Source organism: Anser cygnoides, chromosome 6 (assembly GCF_040182565.1).
Source record: "Anser cygnoides isolate HZ-2024a breed goose chromosome 6, Taihu_goose_T2T_genome, whole genome shotgun sequence".
NCBI classification, from domain to species: Eukaryota; Metazoa; Chordata; class Aves; order Anseriformes; family Anatidae; genus Anser; species Anser cygnoides.
Genome location: NC_089878.1, coordinates 8961699 through 8981657, shown reverse-complemented (window position 1 = coordinate 8981657; position 19959 = coordinate 8961699). Strand labels below are relative to the sequence as shown.

At 44.1% G+C, this 19959-nt stretch overlaps 1 long non-coding RNA gene across 14 annotated transcripts in view; it reads right to left on the bottom strand.

Annotated features, from left to right (window-relative positions):
- Window positions 1–19959, bottom strand: part of LOC106034474 (uncharacterized) — a 135262-nt gene that overhangs the window by 79782 nt on the left and 35521 nt on the right. For 9 of the 14 annotated variants that reach the window (XR_010832520.1, XR_010832521.1, XR_010832527.1 and 6 more), the window contains 4 exons: window positions 18807–19762; window positions 12911–12952; window positions 8455–8608; window positions 6405–6558 (listed from right to left, as the gene is read on the bottom strand). This is a non-coding gene — a long non-coding RNA (uncharacterized lncRNA). Of the gene's footprint in view, window positions 1–1683; window positions 2442–6404; window positions 6559–8454; window positions 8609–12910; window positions 12953–18806; window positions 19763–19959 lie in introns of those variants that run through there. The other 5 variants (XR_010832529.1, XR_010832531.1, XR_010832528.1 and 2 more) reach the window with 4 other exon arrangements.

The window sequence follows — 19959 nt, the reverse complement described above, 5'->3', positions numbered from 1 at the left end:
CTTACAGGGTCAGGCCCTGTACAGGATCAGCAACATTTAGCTCGACTCCATGAGTGGAGGCAGGAGCCCTGGAACTAGCTGTGGGTCACTTCTCATCCAGGCTTTCTTCCATGGCTCTGCACCCTCCTCTTGCTCACTGCGTGGTCAGATCCCACCTGAATAAAATTACTTCTTCCCTGCTATCATATATTCCCTTCCACTGTGCTGAGACCAGACACTCATAACCAGGACCAGGCACACCTGGTAAGGCCTTCAGTGCCACCCGGTCCCCCTCCTCTTGTGATTAAAAACACCTGGAGTCATCCACCCCCCCCCCCCCCCAATTCCACCCTTTATTATTAGGATCTTCTACTCATTTATGCTAAGATGGTAAATACATCATTAAATTATCTGGAGGCATAGCCAGTTGCTAGGAAGGGAAAGGAACATTGCAGTGGTTTGACAATATTTTCATACTTTTATAAAGAGGCGCAAACATAATTTCATACACGTAACATGTGAATTGTATGTAGACAGTAGATTCATGGCTTGCTATGCTGTTAAACTACTATGGACTGCTTTAAATATTGAGTAGGCAAAGGTAGGCTTTGATGTCACTCCTTACAGGACTATGTCCAGTGTAGGCCAGGGCACTTCATGAACAGAAATGGTCTTTGTATCTGTGACATCCCCAAAGACGTGTGCCTCTGCTTCCCAGCTTCATGTGAGAAATAAGATTTCATCCCTAAAACAATAGCTACTTGTTTCTGAAACCCTTAGGCACTATTCTTCTCTCTCAGGCCTTTTGAAGTGCTGCGGAAATCTAACACAGAAATAGCCCACCCTCAACCCACATAGCTTATTCCTCATTAATATTTCTTTATCTATAGCTTTTAAAGTGTCAATACGCAGCTTGCACCCTAGTGAACGTGACACTGCTTCCAACTTCAAAGCCCTTCAAGGTTCCTCACAGACAGAAACAAAAACCCCAAAGCCAACCATCAGCCACAGAACAAGTGTTCATAGTCCAACAGGTCTAGTTTGATCCCAGACAAGCACAAGGACTTTAGGAAGACCTTGAAAACTAACTGCTGAGCTTCTGCCAGGCATAGTCCTCTACCATGGCAGAAACAAGCAGACCCCAGCTGCCATCTGTGCACCAGGAGAAGAGAAAATGGGCCCTCCATTTTATTGTCATACTGCAGGCAGGGTGACCCCCCTCTGAACACCACAGCCCCCTGTATTTTTGTGGTGTCCATGCAGCCCTACTGGCTGCTAGCCGCCCCCTGCCACTGCCCTTGCCTTCTTCTCTTCAAACAGGACAGGGGAGACAGTAGAAGCACAGAACATCCCAAGTCGGAAGGGTCCTATAAGGAACCTCAAGCCCACCTCCTGGCTCCACACAGGACCACCCAAAATCAGACCGTGTGTCTGAGAGCACTGCCCAAACGCTTCTTGAGCGCCACCAGCGCTGGGGCTGCAATCAGTACCCCAGCGAGCCCACTACAGTGCCCACCAGCTCACCAGCTGGGACGAAGACAGGAAGATCACTTACCAACCACCATCAGGGGCAAAACAGACTAGACTGAGTGAAAATTAGTTTGTTGCCAGTTGAAACAGATTTGCAGAGCAAGAAAGGAAACCAGCACCCAGAGGCCACCTTCCCCTCACACCCCATTAACCCAGGCCCAGCCTCGCCCCTACCTGTGCCACAGGACAAGGTGTGGGGCCGCAGCTGGCCCCTACTGGCTCCCCTCTGCTGCTCCTTCCTCCTCGTGCTCTCCCCCGGTTCCACAGCGGGCTCTCTAGCACCTGGAGCACCTGCTCCACTGATCTTTATGTTCCCTCAGCTGTTTCCTGCTGGTTTGGGTGGCTTTCTTTTTTTTTGCCCTTTCTTCAAGACCCTTTCCCAGAGTCATCAGCCAACACTCTGGAGCTGGCTGGAACCGCCCAGAACCACCTGGAAGCACCCAGAACTGGACAGAACCGCCCAGAATTGCCCCAAGCTGCCTAGAACTAGACAGAACCGCCCAGAATTGCCCTGAACCGGCAGTAGCCAGCAGGAGCCGTGCCTTCCCGCTCTACCGCCCCTGAGGCGAGGCGCGTGAGCGCTCCCAAATGGCGGCCCTGAGGCGAGCCCTTCCCTCAGGGCTGCAAAACCTGCTACAGCCAAGGGCTCGCGTCCAAATCCATAAACCCACCCGGTGCGAGGCCTTTGAATGCTCGTGTTTTGAGTATCCAACGAATTGAGGCACCTGAAAATAAACCTGGTGCCACCTGCCGTAATGATGGTGGAGGCACCTGTGTGGGGAAGGGGGCTGGTCTGTAAAAGTCATCCCTGGAGAGGACAGTCTTCAAGGAAAACAGCAGAGAAATTAGGCTGTAGGGAAACTTAAGTGCTTGCTAAAAGCCTCTGGTGAAGAGGAGGCAACGAAGCTGGTGCGGGGTCTGGAGAACAAGTCTTATGAGGAGCGGCTGAGGGAGCTGGGGTTGTTCAGCCTGGAGCAGAGGAGGCTCAGGGGAGACCTCATCGCTCTCTATAGGTACCTTAAAGGAGGCTGTAGAGAGGTGGGGGTTGGTCTATTCTCCCACCTGCCTGGTGACAGGACGAGGGGGAATGGGCTAAAGTTGCACCAGGGGAGGTTTAGGTTGGATGTTAGGAAGAACTTCTTTACTGAAAGGGTTGTTAGGCATTGGAATGGGCTGCCCAGGGAGGTGGTTGAGTTGCCATCCCTGGAGGTCTTTAAAAGACGTTTAGATGTAGCCCTTAGTGATATGGTTTAGTGGAGGACTTGTTAGTGTTAGGTCAGAGGTTGGACTAGGTGATCTTGGAGGTCTCTTCCAACCTAGACGATTCTGTGATTCTGTGAAAGAAGGTGACGAGGTTACAAAGCCCATCACTGATTAGAGTAACTGCTTGTTTAAAACTTCAACAAAATATTTCATCAGATCTGCTGCTCATGATTAGCCTTTAAAAAACAATGAATAGCATGACTGGATTTTCAACAAATTCCCTGAAATAAATAACTTTTTTTTTTTTTCTTTAACCAATGCTAATGATGAATAATGGGCTGGAATTAGGCAAGGAAAAATGGAGGATAACATTTTTTTCCCCCACCATACATGTACAAATGTATGTTAAGACACAATTAAAATGAATGCCTTCATGAAAAAAAAAAAATAATGTGGGTTCGCTTTGATTGGTTTTAAACTCCTGCCAAGGTTTTAAAACCTGCTGGATCTGCTGCCAAATCTCTTTTATGCTGTTGATATAGACTTTGTTTATTGATTTTGGTACAGGCAAGAAGGAACGAACCCGTGGTTGTAAGCACTGTATCAAGCTGTTGGACTGCTGCACTTTCTGCCATGGGGGTCTAACGTTGGTCACTTTTTCCAAAAAAGTTACCACAGAAAGCTACTTTTGTGCCCTGCAAAGTCTCCAAGACATTAGATTTGCTATTTGTAAAAAGCAAAACAAGACCAAGGACATTGGTGTTTTCATGTCACATCCCATCCTCTCCCATCTAAGCAGATCTTCATAGTCAGTTATAATAGTTGGTGTCGTTAATACAGAGTGGCTTTCCTTATTAAATGAGGATGTCGCACACCCAGCTTCAGGTGCCCTGAGCACTTCAGGGCCACTCTGAGCAGAACAGCAGTAGCCATGCTGGGACTTGCACCTTGCTGGCTGGATGCCCCAGAGCAAATCACCCCGGATAGAGCCTGGGACAGTTTCCTTGCCAAGAGAGGGGCTGCCAGGTTCCCCCCTTCTCGTGCCCCAGCTGTCCATACCTCAAAGTGCAAGTCTAGGTGTCCTGAGCTCTCCAGTAAAGGCTAAATCCCAACGTGAGCACAGGTTTCTGTGTATGACATGCATTTGGTGGACAAATCAAGTGCCGGACACACACTTGACTGAGAGGGTCAATTTATAACACGAGGATTTTTCAGAAGACACCTCGCTCTTTAAAACACCATCTGCATTGGGTATGTGCCCACTTGATGATAAGCATTGCTGCATGGAGCCAGACTAGGGCTGGGATAAGGGCTGCATGCAGTAAAGGGGAGCGACAGACCGTAACTTTAAAATAGGCTAGAAACTTGGAAAGAGTTACACAAATCTGTGTTCTTAATTTTTTTTCCAGGAGAAAAATCCTACCTACAGCAAGTTCACTGTGAGAATGCATGCCTTACAACACGGATAATCTTTGATGTCACACGTTAACATTCCTGTGCAAGTTATGAGGCAGTTTCCAAATCTCACACTTAATCCTGGTGTCTGCTGTTGCTGAACAATTCAGCCTTCTGTCAGCAGCTGTCTCTGCTCCAGTCACTGAAAGGCTCATATTCGCACAGCAAAGCCGTTATTTATAGCATGGCATGCTACTGTGACAGCCTCTTCATGTTCCTTTTGATAAGCAATTGCAAGTGGAGTACAGAGAGAAGAGGTGGCCAGTGCTTTAACACACATCCATGGCACGTTCGGAACCACGTCAGCCGGGCTGGGGCTCTTTGGGCAGGCACAGGGTGCAACTTTCCCAATAAAATCCTCCAACCTATGATTTCACATCAGCTCCTCTGGCACTGCAGGAAAATGCTGTGTGCTCTCCTCCCACCCAAGCATGTGCACAGCCCAACATACAAAGGTCATATTGGAAATGACTGTCACCTGGGATGTGGCCTAAAGACCACCTGAGTTTCATCGATGGTCTCCCTCCCATCCCACCTGATTGCTCTTCAAAAAAGGAGAGAAGGTAACTCAGCTGCTTGCATTAACTGCAAAGTTGGTTGGTTTTCTCAGATAGCAACCCCACAACCGACATTAAACAATTGTATGTGGCACAGGAGGCATTAATTTTAAATCAAAACCATACCAAAGACATGCTCCCTCAAGGTTAGGTTGTTCATGCACCTCAATAACAGGACCTTGGCACAGAGTCCAAGGGCAGTGAGTAAGGACATATATGCACATGAGGAAAAGCTGCTGTTTGTGTCATGTGCAGCCAAATAAAGGAAACCATAAAGCTGAGAGGAGTGGAATAACAGGTCCCTCAAATTCAGATGTGTTATGAACTATCCCCTTTTACCATGACCTATTTTTTTAACATCTTTATGTTCTCCAAGTTGCAAATTAATGGGACAAGATGCCACTACATGTCACAATATCTGAAAATAATGTTAGCAGATGTAATCCCATGAGCTTTCTTCATTTTAAGGAAAAAGTAGCTTCGGTTATGACCCAGGAAAACCAAGCAGGTTTAGCGGAAACTGATCGATAGTTTAGTAGCCCCATTCAAGCAGGCTCATTTCATTAATCTATCCCAATGCCATTTTCTTGCCAACACGTGGTAATGAAGAGCTGCAAATGCCTTCCTGGGCTGGAAAACCAATGAAGCTCCCTGGGTAAGTGCTTGTCCAGCACAGACTCTAAGTCTTGCTCCGAGGATGCCTGCACCCAACTGACTGCAAGGACATGCTCAGCAGAGGGAAAGCAAGTGGCATCTTTCTTTTCTAATTGAACGAGACAATTAAGGGATCAAAAGGATTTGTTAGGCTGCAACAGTGAAAAGGTATCTTCGTCACTCAGGGATGCTTGGTGCGTAATTGTGCTGCTTAAAGAGATCAGCCATTAACCCTCAGGGTGTGACTTCCCTTGCACAGACATCTCAGTCAGGCTTTCCTAGCTTCCAAAGCAAACTGGCAAAGCTGGCGCCAATCAGTGCAAAAACCCTAGGACAATTCTGTGGATCCTCCTAGATTAACCCTTGGTTTGGGAACTTCCTTCTCATGCTATCTGTATCAAAAGAAATTTCTTTAGAAACTTACAGATCCCCTTTTACCAGCCATCCGCAGTAGTCTTCCAAGTTAAAGCAAAGGATGTGGAAAGCATCATTAATGCTCAATTTCCTCAAGGACTTGGAATACGATAGAAAGGCCACGGAATCTCATTAGTCACATATACAATTGTACAGAACATGTTACTGTATGTCAGGCACATCTCAAAATACACGGTAGGTATTCTTCTTCCAGTTACGAAAAATAACCCCCCCAAGTCCAAGTCTTAGCACATGTACATATACTTCAAGTTTCTGGAATAATTTCACATCTTATGAGTCACATACAGTCATCCCTTATGAGTCAACCCTATTGTTTCTAAGCATCATTCTTATGCCTTTTCATTAGGCTTTAAAAAGAGAAGAAAGCTAACACTGCTGATGCTGCCCCTCTCAGTGAAATAATTGAGCCCTCTTTGCCAAAAAAGAAAGGTAGGCTATTTCTTTGGTCATTAAGAATGAAAAACGTTCCCAAAAGTGGGTATAGTGGGGCCTCAATCAGGCTAAAGGTGAGTTTGAAAATGTGTTTTGCTTTAAGAAGAGTTTAATGTGGTACATTTCCAGCCCCTCAGTTGTCAGGTGTGCACCCACTACCTTTCAAACACAGGGAGCTGGTGGCAGGACTCTCATCTGGTGCTGAGCGGTCCAGAGAGGGAATCAGCTGCTTTGTGAGGGTGCTGTGAGTGTCTAATGGAGAGATGGTCCTGGCAGGCACACAGCTCCAGGTAAGTGGAACCTGTCGTATTCCCTGTGGTAACAGCAGAAAAAAAAATGCCTCAGAGCAAGAAAAGCTCTCCAGCACAGGTTTAAAATGCTCACCTGTATAGACTGTGAAGTATACATATATTATTTTATTTTCCTTCGAATTACACCACTCTCTGATTGATTTCCTGCATGTGAATAATGAGATAGCTCCAACCGAGTGCTTCTCTGAGTCGTGTATCTTGCCCCCTTTTTATGTTAGCTACCTGTCAGATTACAGTGACAGCTCCATTAGTTTGGGATTCTGTCGGACAAAACAAGAGCAAATGCCATGAAAAGCAGAAACCACTGGTGGCCTGCATGCAGCCAGGATGATCTAACCACTCTGCTGCACACAAAGCTGTTAACCACATGCATCTCCATTCTTTCTGATACACGTGGAATAACTACTGCCATTTATGCTCCTCATATCAAAATACCACACAGCCTTTCCAGGAACCACTTCTGTGGTTTACACTCAAAATAATGCTACATGACCTTTGCAGGTAGACCTTGCTAAGAAGCTGTAGTCATTCATGCACTTAGTTTTTAGGGCCTTAAAAGAAGCTGGTAATAATTTATATACTGAGGAGGTCTGTTACATCACCTCTACATACAAAAGTGACATGGTTTCACCTAGAAAGCGAGATGTAATGTAAGCCAAGTCATTTAGGAGATGATTATGCTGGAGCCACTAGCAAAAATTCATGTAGGCAAAAGAGAGCAGTGTTTGCCCTTTCTAGTGGCTTAAATTTTGTTTTCATTATAAGGTATAACATAAGTTTAATAGCAAGTACTCCCTTCTCTCCTCCTTATAGCACATTGTACAGATTTTTTTTATTATTTTTCCAAGTGTCCTGCTTTTGCCTGCATTAAAATCCCACTCTCCCTGAAGAGTTATCAGGCTGCAAAATCAGTTTTATGAATAGGTGTGACTTTGCCTATACTGCAGACTTGACCTCAGGGCAAAAAGGAAATGCAGCGTGATCTGCTGGGAAGTATGCAAATATGTGAGTCGATGAGCAGCGAGGAGGTATGTGAAATACAAAGGTGACTAAAGCCCTTTTCGTCATTTTGTATGGGCCATTTTAAGTGTGTGGTCTTGCACTGTTAAGTTCATAGCACACTGACCGGATTTACAGACACCCCACGTGACAGGTGCCACATGGTTTTGAAAATCCTGGCTTGCAAGAGGTCCCTCAGCACTAGCACTGTGTTTTTTTATTACCTGGACAGTTTATGCCTGCAGCCCCCAGTGAGTGCTTTGCAAACCTATGTTAATATAACATCTGCAATTTGCAACCTTTTTATTTCTGGGCTGGGATTTCTGCAAGGTGCTTACATCATTTGTGTATTACAGATGAGTGTGTCATGGTCCCCAGCTGCTACCTAATACTCCATGGGTTTCCCAGCGCTCCCTCTCCAACACAATCCTTCTTGAGCTGCCACCCTGGGACCAGCTAACACAAGGGCTAACATCACCATGGTTCTGCTGACTAAAGAGCATGGGGATGATGGTATTGACAATCAGGGCTTTGCTCCCACAGGAGTAGCAGATGCATTGAGCTCCTAGTGGCCTGGGAAGCAGCAACATATGCTGCAGTCATTAGTGGCTGTGTTGAGCAACAAGGGAGACTGACACGTCTGATTTGCTTTACCTTCCGCAGCAAGAGCAATTGTGCCTCTTTGCAGGACGCAGCATAATGCACTCAACCGAAGAAGTGTGAGTAAATGGTATAATCAAACTGCAAAACCCCAACTGTTGCTCCTGCTCAGCCCCACAGACCAGTTGTTCACACCAGGGCGCAAAAGGCAAAAGCCAGTAACAAACCGTTTTGGAAGCTCTGTAAAAAATGCACCTAATGAATAGCAGTGGGCACTTGAGCCCCACTGGAGTTGTCACCTTGAGATGTGAGGTCAGTTGCTCTTTGTGTCCAACGTTAGCTGGAAGGTCCCACCGTCAGCTGAGCCCCCGCCAGCGCTGCAGCAACGTGTGCCGTGCCTGAGCAGCCCTAAACTGTCAGGTATGGGGCTGCATTCCTCTGAAAGGTCACATTCTGCAAAAGAACGTGAAAACGGTGTTTCACATAGTGCTCTTGACATAAATGTTCCCTTGCAGAAAACAGAGATGATTATGCCCTTGTAAATGACAAACCTCATTAGGAGAAACAACCTTCATGCCTTTAACCTCGCCTCTCCATACCCGATGTACCTCTCCTTAACCTCAAAACCCTGGCAGTGACTAGAATATTTAGACAAAACACAGCTGAAAAGGGACTGCTTTTCTTTCCTTTTGGCTTTTCTGACAATTAGCAGAGCTGAAAGCCAGGGTACTTTAAGCAGTATAAATGAACTTGGGGATTAGTTGGTTGTTTTCTCCTGAGTGAACATGAAAATATATTAGAGGGCTGAACTTTGATGTTGCACTATGACACTGTCATATTTCTTCATAGCTTTATTTCATATTTTTTCTACCCTCCATTAACTTTAACCCTCTTAAAAGCACAAAAGAGGAGAGGGGAAGGAAAAAAAATAATTTTGTGCAATTTTTATGATACTTTTAATGAGGGAATATTTCTTTTTTTTTCTTGCTCCTTTCCAGATATTTATTGCTAGGCAGGCTGCTCCAAAAATATAATATTTTCAGAGAAAACCACACAACATTTTCTCCATTATGTTCCCTGGTCTACCCAAGAGGTGCTGAGAGCTGACATCCCTGATGGCACCTTCAAAATTGAGTATATGAATACTTGCTAACAGTGTGTCTTCAAAACTAAGAAAAAAAGAAAATGGCAAAAATAAAATGAAAGCCATCAGTGGGCTTCAGATAAGCCCAACTGTGTTTAAAATCAGGGTTTAAGTGAAATTTCCATCTTTTATGAGGACAATGTTCATGGTGTACCTCCTTAATTTGTGTCTGTCCAGAAGGAGAGGATGGTTTGTGCGGTCAACAGGATTCAAATCAATTCATGGTCCCTAAGAGGTGTTTCCCCATAGGACTTCAAACTAATGAGTTCATTTCATTAAGCCTCAGCTCCCAGCCAGCATGATCTGAATACAACACATCCTCTCCCTGCTCCTCATCTGCCACATCTATTTGTGATACAATTCTTCCAGGCAGGAAAACCTCTGCATCCCGCGTGTGCTGTACCATACCAAGAAGAACCAGAATCAATGCTCACAGAGAGGGGATTTGAATCCCTGCTAGAAACAATATTGACAGCTCTCCAGCCCCCGTGTTCTGCATTTCTACACTACTTAATTCCTCACGATGCTCCCAACACGACCGTAATACCCAGACCATGCCTAACCCCGGCGTGGATCAGATGCCGTTCCCCGCCAGGCTCTTGCTTTGTGACATTTGGACTCTGACAACAAAGCGAGGGGCACAGCTGTGCATGTCTGCACGCACACACAACCCCGCACACACACCCCTGTACATTTTTATCAGTGTTCAACAGAGGATCATTTGGCTTTGCACTCCTTATTGACAAACAATTAACACCTAAGTTCATTTTGTAGACAAAAGGATTTTGTATTCATTCTGTTGACAGAACAACTTGAAACCGTGGAGGAAACCGTATTTGACAGTCGAGGCACATACTGGATTCTGTGGAGAAAATGCATTCTGCTAACTGTCCAATCAGTTATGTAGACAAAATGAATTTCATCATAATTCTGTCAACAAAATGCTAACTTGCTTAAATTATTCTCTCAACAAAATAAATTAACTTAAAATCCTTTTGTCCACAAAATAGATTTAAGTGTTTAGTGAAGTCATGTAAATACTATAGTCTGTTAGCTTAGTATGTGCAATCAAACACGTGGCTGAGCCGAGTCAGCAGTGCCTCTCTTATCAGGCAGGGATAGTCTTGATTGTTTCAGCTTTTCCCTTCTCTGTGAGGTCAACCCAACAAGACCAGTCAGCCAGTATGCAATGTATAAATTGCAAACCAGGCCCACTCAAGAGAATCTTTTCCCTATTTTTATTTAATCGGTGCAGAATTGGCAGGAAGAATTTTACATAACAGAAGTGTAGCGAGCCTAAACAAATCAGTCCTTTCCTGAGAAGGAGAGGCTTCATCCATAGGTCTAAAGTTTGACATGGAGTTTCCATGGCCAACATTCAGATAAAATAGCACTTTAATGATGGACGACAGCTGAGATACCTTGGTAGATTTTATAATGAGAGCATGAAAATGCAATTACTGTACTTTTAGATACCATGTGTCCGAAGTCCGTTATACCTATGGAAAATTGCGTTCTTCATTTTCCATGCTGCTCCAAATTCAAGTTTTAATGTACATATTCATGTCTTGCTTGGAAATACGAGAACCTAATGCTGAAAAACTTGGAAACAATCAGAGCACTGGTATTGCTATGGGGAGCAAAGTGCACCGAATTCTGCTCAAGCCAGCATAAAGCACAAAAGGCACTGCACCAGAACCAACAGCAACTGCCTGCCATGGAGATCATGGCAGCATGAACGAGGATGTCTGGTGTGCCTTCAGCATGCCAGCCAGTGAATTCACGTGGTCCCTGTTCCTTCTCACACATGCACAGGTCCCAGGCCTGCAGAAAAGCCAGGGTCAAGGCACCCTGCAGCACGACTCAAAACGTTCATGCTCATTTGGGCTTACCTCCAGAGAGCGAAACTCCCTGAGATGAGATAAGGCTGTTAAGCAGGTTTTTAGGAGTCCTATCGCTGTGCTTTACCAAGCGCTGCCTGCCCTGTTGTTCTGCTGCATTTTAATAATAAAGGAACATAGAGATAGTCATGCCTATATCTTTAGTAATGTCAGTCAAGGAATTTGGCAGGCCGGTGGAAAAATGAAACTCTTCAATCTGCTTTTGCAATATTCTTCCACTAGTATAAACAGGTTTTTTTGTCTTCTTTTGGGAGGTTATTGTGGTTACAATGGAGTTAATTTCCAGGTGTGTGGAAAGTGTACAGTAACACAAGAAAAATACCATATTAATATTTAATATAACACTTTTTATGAGCATGAAAAGAATAAAAACCATTCAAATGCAAATGCAGCCTGCAAGGATGGATAAAGTTTTATGTTTTTTCCAGTAACGTCTTCATTTTGCTAAAGACCAACTTAGTCTTGAGCGAGCTAAGAGCGCCTGTGTGTGTGCGCTTCCAGACACTGAAGAGCCTGCCTCTGGCCAAAGTCCTACTCAGTATTTGAGACACTTTTGCAATACCGTCTTGTTACAGCACCTATTGAAATACAGTGGGTTTATTAATCCCTTCAGAACCACGTGTTGTAGCCCCCCAGGGGTGAAGCTTGCTGCATTGTCTATCCTGCCTTATGAGACTTTAACAGAGCAGCCAAAACTGTGGGATTGTTCCCTACAGCTCTTATGGGCAACAATTTTTTTTTCTGTGACATGTTCTGAATATACCAACTATAACAAAATGGCCTAACCAGAGACTGCCAATGAAATTTCTCTGTGCTAGCTACCCAGCTTTTTCTGAATTTTGGTAGATCTCGGTCTCTAACCTCCATGAAGCTCTTTTGACATCTCCAGCATAAAAGAATACATTTTGCTAACTAAATTTCAAGCCCAGCATAACAGTAACCAATTGGGGAAGCTCGTAAATAGCACACAAAAGTTTGCAAAAATAACTCTAGAAAATAAACACAAGAGTCAGCCTAGCTAGAAATTTCCCTGGCAAACAGTAGCAGAGGTTGGGGAGGGTGTGTGGAGGGGAAATCAGGTGTGGTTTCACCAGTGTCACTTCTCCCCATCATGGAATTACTCTGATGTACCCCATCTTGTGGAGCACAGCATTGGCCAAGGCCACTGCACTGAATCGACTTCCTCAATTTTCAACCTAGTTCAGATAGATTCCTTCTTTCGTAATGGCTCTGCCATTGAACACTGCCTTGTCTTCCAAAATGGGTCCAGATTGAATAATGCATTAAAGTGGAAAAAACAACCCTGCACTGAAGGCTAGGCTTCACGATAGCTGAGTTCAACACCTGAATACAGCACGTAATTTGGAGTTACTTCGAGTCACATCACCAGGGTCATGCCACTTCACGGCAGGCTTCAGTTGCTCTCGAACACTGCTCCCTCAAGGGTGTTAGAGGAGGTTTTTTCTCTTACTCTTCACAGCCTGGGCTATGTTAGGCTCTTGGCTCCTTCAGTCTTGCTACAAGTACAAGCAATACCTAAGACTCTGGACTAGACAGCCTTTAAGGCATGTGACACTGTGGCATAGAGGGCACACACGATGGGCACCTCTCGCCAGGACAGCCCGCGGGGGATCCAGCACCTGGCTGTGCCTGGTCTGGTCCGTGCTGGACCACACAACAGCAGCCAAGTGGTCAAGGAGTATGGCTCACCTTAGTCTGCACTCACACTTGGGCAATGCTCTGCACCCACACCTGCAAAAAATAGTTGCATGAGTCAAAGTGACATCGGCAAGGGAGACGCGACAGCAATAGCTCAGATGAGGATCAGGAATTGGGAAACAAGTACGGAGGGGAGTAAAAAGCTGGCAGGCATGCAGTTTGTTTGTTCTTTAACTCAGGTATCTCAAACGCTCCAGCACCTTAACTTGGGAATTCCCCTTTGTGAAGGAGAACTTAGGAGGACATAAATAAATGGAAATTTATATGGAAATAAACATCCAAATATACATGGGGAAAGGAGGGGAGGGAAAGGAGTGATTCATTATTATGGCTTACATATCATTACACATTCATAAATTCCAAGGCAATATATTTTTCTTCATTGCTTGGATAATAAATCATCATTCGATTACAAAAGGGAGTACCTGGATGGAACAGCAGCCTTTCTGAAAAATACTCCTGGCAGATGAATGACAGGAAAATTTATGGAGAATTCAGTTGCCTGACTGTCCTGCCTCCAGGAGAGCAGGCTGTGCCAATATCTAAACCTTTCCTGACGATTCACACAGCAGACACTGTCCTTGATGGAATGAGGTTTTTAGACCTCCCTTGGCTTGATTTTCATTATCCCTCCTTTGGCAGCCTGCAGAACGTCTATTAGCAGTGCAAAAAGGTTAGAAAAGAGCCATCCAAGCTGCTACTGAGCCTTTGCTAGCAGGCCTGTCTCTAGGATCTATGAAAAATGTACAGCTGTGTTCCCCACTTAGCTGGAGTTGTCCCATCAATCAGAGAGATCCTTCAAGGGTCACCGGTATTCATAAGAGCAAAGACTTTTCAAGAACAAAAAAAGACCATCCAGTCTACTGATTGCTTGCCTTTTTCTAGTTTATCTTCACTTCATTTCCCAGCCTTTTTTCACACCAACCCTTAATTTCCTTCCCCCTCTATAAACAAAGCTATTTGGCTCTTTATTTCAGCGGGTGCCTTTGAGTCATTCTTCATTTTTCTCCCATTACAGTCACAGCAAAGGGCAAGTCTGCCAACCAGCTGAAAGCCTGGCCACCCAGGCAAACCATGCCGAGAGAGGGTTGGGCTGCTGAAGCAAAATGTCTGGCAGAAAACTGCCATATGTAGGATTGATCCTTGCTGTAACGAGGGCGGACAATAGGGAATCAAGCCCACAGCCATACTTATCACACGTGCTTCTGAAAGGAAGTTGCTGTCTCCTTGTGGAAGCACCCAGCGGGAACCGACATCCCACCAGGTGTGGGGTCCCGCTTTGTTGGAGGGCAATTCACCCACAGCAGAGCTCAGAGCTTCTGCTGGAAGAGCATCACTGAACATCAGCCAGGATCCTTGATGCCACCGGGTTAGGCACATCTCCTCCAAAAGAAGCAAGACTTAGAAATGTAGGTTTTAATTTGGGAATTTCCTCTTCTAAGTCTGAGGACCCTGCACTGGGCTTTGTGTTTTGGAGTGCTCGGCTGCCAAAAACCACACGTACAGTCTGACTCAGAAAAGGCCTTTTTCTCTGAAAGGTCCAAGCAAGATAGTGAGGGGAAGGGGCTGAACATATGGGCTAAGATCTCTGTCATAGGAGATTAGACGCCTAGCTCTGAACTCGGCATGCAGAGCCTCCCTTCACAGGTGGCAGGGGGAAGCAGTGTGTCCCACCTCCTCCTAGTGCAGGCATCTGAGGTAGATCAGATGAATCATGCTGTAGAAATGCCTGTTTCTTAGCAGAGATTATAAAGAAAGTCTGGATGAGTAGCTCATCTGCTGCCATCTGAAGTAGAAGGAACTGGATGCAACGCTCGGAAAGCAGAAAGAGCAGCCTTTCTTTCCTGCTGGTTTCCAGTTTCGGGTGGCACTCCAAAGGCACAGAGTGAACAAAGGCAGCATGGTGTCCTGACTTCCTGCCTGGGAGGTGTTTTGTTTCCTGCTCTCAGAACCCAGGTTTAAAGGGCTGCACAAGCACAACGCTGTGAAAAATCAAACTCGGGAGCTTCCTTCCAAATTGCATTCCTGTTGGGCTCTAGCCAGCACTAGCCATCCAAAACATTGAAGACCCCCAAAGGCACCCTGCACGAAGGAATCTGAGATGTTTTCCAGGGGAATCATCCAAGAATACCAATATTGTAAAACGCAGTTTGTCATTTGTTAAGCGGGAAGACATTTTGGCAGTTAATGCAATACAGTAACTCCATCAATAACGTGAGCACAAAGCTCTGATGGGTCACATTAGTCTTGGAAAAATCTCATCGTCTTCCAGTCGTGCTGCCATATGGAGAGATGTTCTCCAGGGTCCATTTTACTTACTGACTCTTGCAGTACTTGCCCCAGAAGTTTAACAGCCATAATTACACTGAGGCATGAGAGTGATACTGCTTTATGGCAGCTGAAAATCTCTTATCAAGACCCTCTTCCATTTGGGGTTCTTGAATTCTCTGGACTGCTTGCACCAGTGAGACCAGCAGGGCTGGAAAAACAAATAGGGTCTGAGCTTTTACCACTTTGTATGGTATATGGGCCTTAAAATCTGCATTCCCTGGGTGCCAAGCACTAACATACCAGAAAGAAAGCATTTCACATCCACTTTGGCCTTCCTGCAATTGCATATAGCTCAAGGATATGTATTCCCCTGCCCTCATCCCCACATGAAATCTTTTCTGTGAAATAAACAAACGTTTTATACATCTCTCCATTACTGCATCATTTGGGAGGATTAGGATGCGAGTGTGTTTCACACCTGATGCAGAATAGTATCTGTTTTGAGTTTTCACCCAGCCATGATTTGTCAGTGGATAGAAATCTCATCTCCGAAGCCCTGAGGCCTCAGCTAAACACAGTAATGTAACAGATTTTATTAGCAGTTTCAGAAAGGTAATCTAACACTAGATTAGCATTAAATGGTCCAGCAAAGTAGACACATGAAGGCATCTGTTAACATCCTCCAATGCCCTTGATAGAAAGAATATCTGGTTTTTAGGCAAAGACACAGTAGTTTATTCAGATGCTTTGAGGCACTGATTTGCTTTGTATATAAACTACTGAGTGATTAATGTCTTGGTGAGCTCTTTTCCTCATCAAAGCTAAAACGACTTGAAATATCAAATGACTTGCTAATAGATGACTAGATAAAGCTAAATTGTAAAATGATCACTGTGCTTCAGTCTCTTGCTGAATACATGGATTCCCTGATATAAGAAATGTGATCAGGAAATAATCTGCTACTAAGAAGGCAATCCGAATCCCCTTCGGGGAACAGGCTGCAAGAGTACAGCAGTGAGGATGATATATTAGCATTTCAAGAAGAGCCTGAAATCAGTACAGAGAATGCCACTGAGGAATAGCTAAAATTGCTTTATCTGTTAGTATTTCTGGGAAAATTGCAATATTGGGAAATTGCAGAAAGACCAAACACTTCACATATTGAATTGGATCTGCAACTGCGTTGGACCTATTCAGAGCCTATAGGATGTAATATTCCCCAATTAAAAGTTGGAATTGCAGTCTGGGATAGGGTTCCTTTATCAATACTACTGATAAGGTTTAAGGTTTAAATTTTAGTTTTAGGGTGAACAGAGACACTAAGGTCAGTACTTTTAGAAGCAAACAGTATGCTGGAGTGACCCCCTGAAGACTCCTTAAAGTGGCGTTAATTTTCTAAAGAAGGGGCTTCCATCAATTCCCTAACATCTCTCTCTTTGAGGGGTAGAATATCCTCAGTAACTTTGCTAAAAACTGCCTAATGTGTTTTTTTTTCTATGTGCAATATAGGTCCTTCATATGACATCTCAAAAGTTTCCCCATGAAACAGATCAAATAATTACAAAGACCTGCATTTGTTTTTCATAATAATGTGGAGTTTCAGGGATCTTACATAGAGGATAAAATACTGCACAATAGAGAATTTTAGGATAATAAACAAAAGAGCTTAAATAACTTTCTAACGAGCTTGAATGATTTATAGCTTCTTGTGCTCCTGAGACCTATTTGAAACTCTGATGACTTTCTGCTGTAGGCACAGTTAATGAAACTTGAATTTCTAATCTTGGGTTTTCCTCAAATGGAAGTTTTAACTAATCAAAACATCCAGTTGATATACCAAGGAAAGCACTACCGAGTGCTCCAAATACCTGCACAATAACAGAGAGGCTAAAGTTACACACGGTGGTCTGAAAAAGGCATCAAAAGCAGATACCAAACTGTTCCCATTTCACTTCTAAGTGAGAGAGATGTTCTAGTCACCTGGCATATGAATAAGTCTCTTGGATGTCGCACAAGAAAGGAAATGATCAAATACACCCACACTTGCTTTCAAACGGAAACAAACCTTACGGAAGAATTACTTTGGGAGGAAAAATTAAAGCTTGCCAAGACTTTTTAAAGTCGTTTGCTGTGTTTTATACCATGGTGCTGCCATATGTCCCAATGCAAATCACCAAATGAACTACGGCAGAGGCGCGTGGTAAGATGCAGACCCTGAAGGAGGCTCACAGTTGAGCAGACAAGACTGAGGGACACTTTACATGGAGCTACAGACCCAGCCTGGGCACCAACTGGGAGTAGCAATTGGTAGAGCATAAGCCCGGTGCTTCCCCAGCCCGCCTACATGCTGCGCTCGCTCTCCGCATCTCCTTCGAGCACCCTGGCAGATCACCCAGCACAGCACTGCATCCCATTGAAACAATTATTTTCTAACTTACAATGGGCCTGGGGCCTTGCCAAAGCTCTCTTATACAAAAGCACTGCTTAAAAATATCCCAACATCCTACCTTATTGCATATGCAATAGTTCTCTCCCTCTCTCTCATATGGAACATACCTCTTTTGAAACAATGATTTATTATTTTAGCAATAGAAAACTGCAATAATAGGCCAATGAAAATGGCTAAAATTGTAGCCACTTTGCCTAGCAATTATACATGTGACAGTTTCATTTATCTGTGAGTCCAGCAGCTTAATTTACATCCCCACTTAACAGTTAATTGTGGAAGTGTGCTTTACTACGACAACAGCAGGGGAGAGCAAAGGTTGGACCAAGTATCTTGAAAGAAAAACCCTCTTTTATTAAATACCTCTGCAATTAATTACATAACCAAAACAGCCAGCACCAAGCAAGAAGAGGGAAGAGAGGGAAAACGTCACAGTATTTACATGGGAAATAAAACATCAGTCTAGTAAGAGGTAGATGATGCAGATGACATACATAGCATGCCATCCTCTGAATCCTACACTGACTCACAACAGGAGGTATGAGGATACCAGCATCTACATGGAAACGTTTTAAAGCTAGATGAAATTGGATGAAAAAATGAGGGGGAGCATTGGTATTTGTTCTTTTCCTTTACACTTTGTTTTTTGCTTCTTACAGTTGAATTGGGTTTTAAAGTTTTTCTCTTTTATGGGTAGAAAACATGCTTAAAACAAAAGAAAACAACTCCCCAAGCAAACAATCAAAACCAAACAAACCCCAAGGCAATATTCAGAGGAATTTAGGTGAAGGAGATTTAAAACAACAATTACTATGAGAAAGATGATGAAAATTAATTGGAAGAGATGGCAACACTGTTTCTGCATCAGGAGAGCAGAATTTGTCAATGTCTGTAGTAAAATGATGATTTACAACTCTGCAATGAAGAAAATTTACACACTGAACAAAACTTCAGTAAGGTTTAGATCAGGTCAGGGATTTCCTGATCACATTTTACTTCTGTCAGAAAATGTTGACTCATTGAAATTGCATCTGTTATTTACTGCTAAAATTTTGAACAGTGTTCATTGTGGTCTGGATTCCTCACGTCCTGAATGAAATATCTGGTGAAAAACAGAGAGCTGCAGAGCAGAAACAGGAGTTAGACTGGCTAGCCAGATAAAGCACTTACCTGCTGTGTAGGAACCAAAATCCTGAGCCTGGACTGACAAAGGCAGGTAAGAAAGTTGAATTTCACTGTATAACCTTCAGGCAAAGGGCTCTGATTGCATAACCACTGTGACTGACATCTTGTTCAGGGTCCAAATGAAAGAAGCTCAATGTCCTGTTGTTTTCTACATGCAGAATTAAGGTATTTCCAACAAGCTAGGAAGTTACAAAGAATAGGAAAACAGGACCCCATGCAGTGGTCTTGCACAGGCATGGCTCAAAAGCCACTGAAGTCAATGGCAGACTTTTCCAGTAACTTCAGCAGGTCAAAGATATTCAAAAGTCTCCATTTTTCTTTTTTTTTTTTTCTTTTCTTTCTCTCTCTTTTTTTTTTTTTTTATAACCATGGTTTGCATTTCAGGTTCTCTTCTTTGCATCCAGTAACTGAGCATTTGTTTCTTGTATAGCTTTTTTGGCTATATATACTTCCTGCATCATGGCTCAGCAAATGGCAGGCAGTGCTGGGATGTCGACCAGGGAGAAGGGTTCAGGGAACAAGACCTAGGCAGGAGAGCCTTGTTCAGTCTGACAGAGTTGTCTAGAGCCACTTGAATGGAGTTATGAAGGTAACAGAGCCAAACTCTTCCTGGCAGGGGCAGACAGTTAAAGATGGAATGGTGGCCACAGTAAGTTGATAAGGAGGTCAAGACTGGATGCTAGAAAAAGTCGTTTCACCAAGAGAGTAGTGCAGCCCTGAAACAGCTACCGGAGAGGTGGTGGAAAGCCTGCCCTTGGAGATTTCCACGAGTTGGCTGGAGAAAGCCAGGGCTGACTTAGTGACGGTCCTGCTCCAAGTGGGAGGTTGGACTGGAGAGCTCCCCAGGCTGACACTGCTGTCATTCTGTGACCTCTTGTTTTTTCATGAGACAGCAACAGTCATACACTGTGAAGATACACTGTGCACTGAAACTAAATAATCTAAGAGAGTAAGAAACATGTTTTAAGTTTTTTGCATGAATATGAAATTTCCTGATGCAATCTAGACAGCTGATCACTTCTGGGGCTAATCAGACTTAACATATTACTGAGAGACAATTTTAAAAAAAGACACAAAAAGGGGATAGAGGGATGGGCTGGCACAATGAGATAGCAACACCTCTCTATTTGCAAGCCCA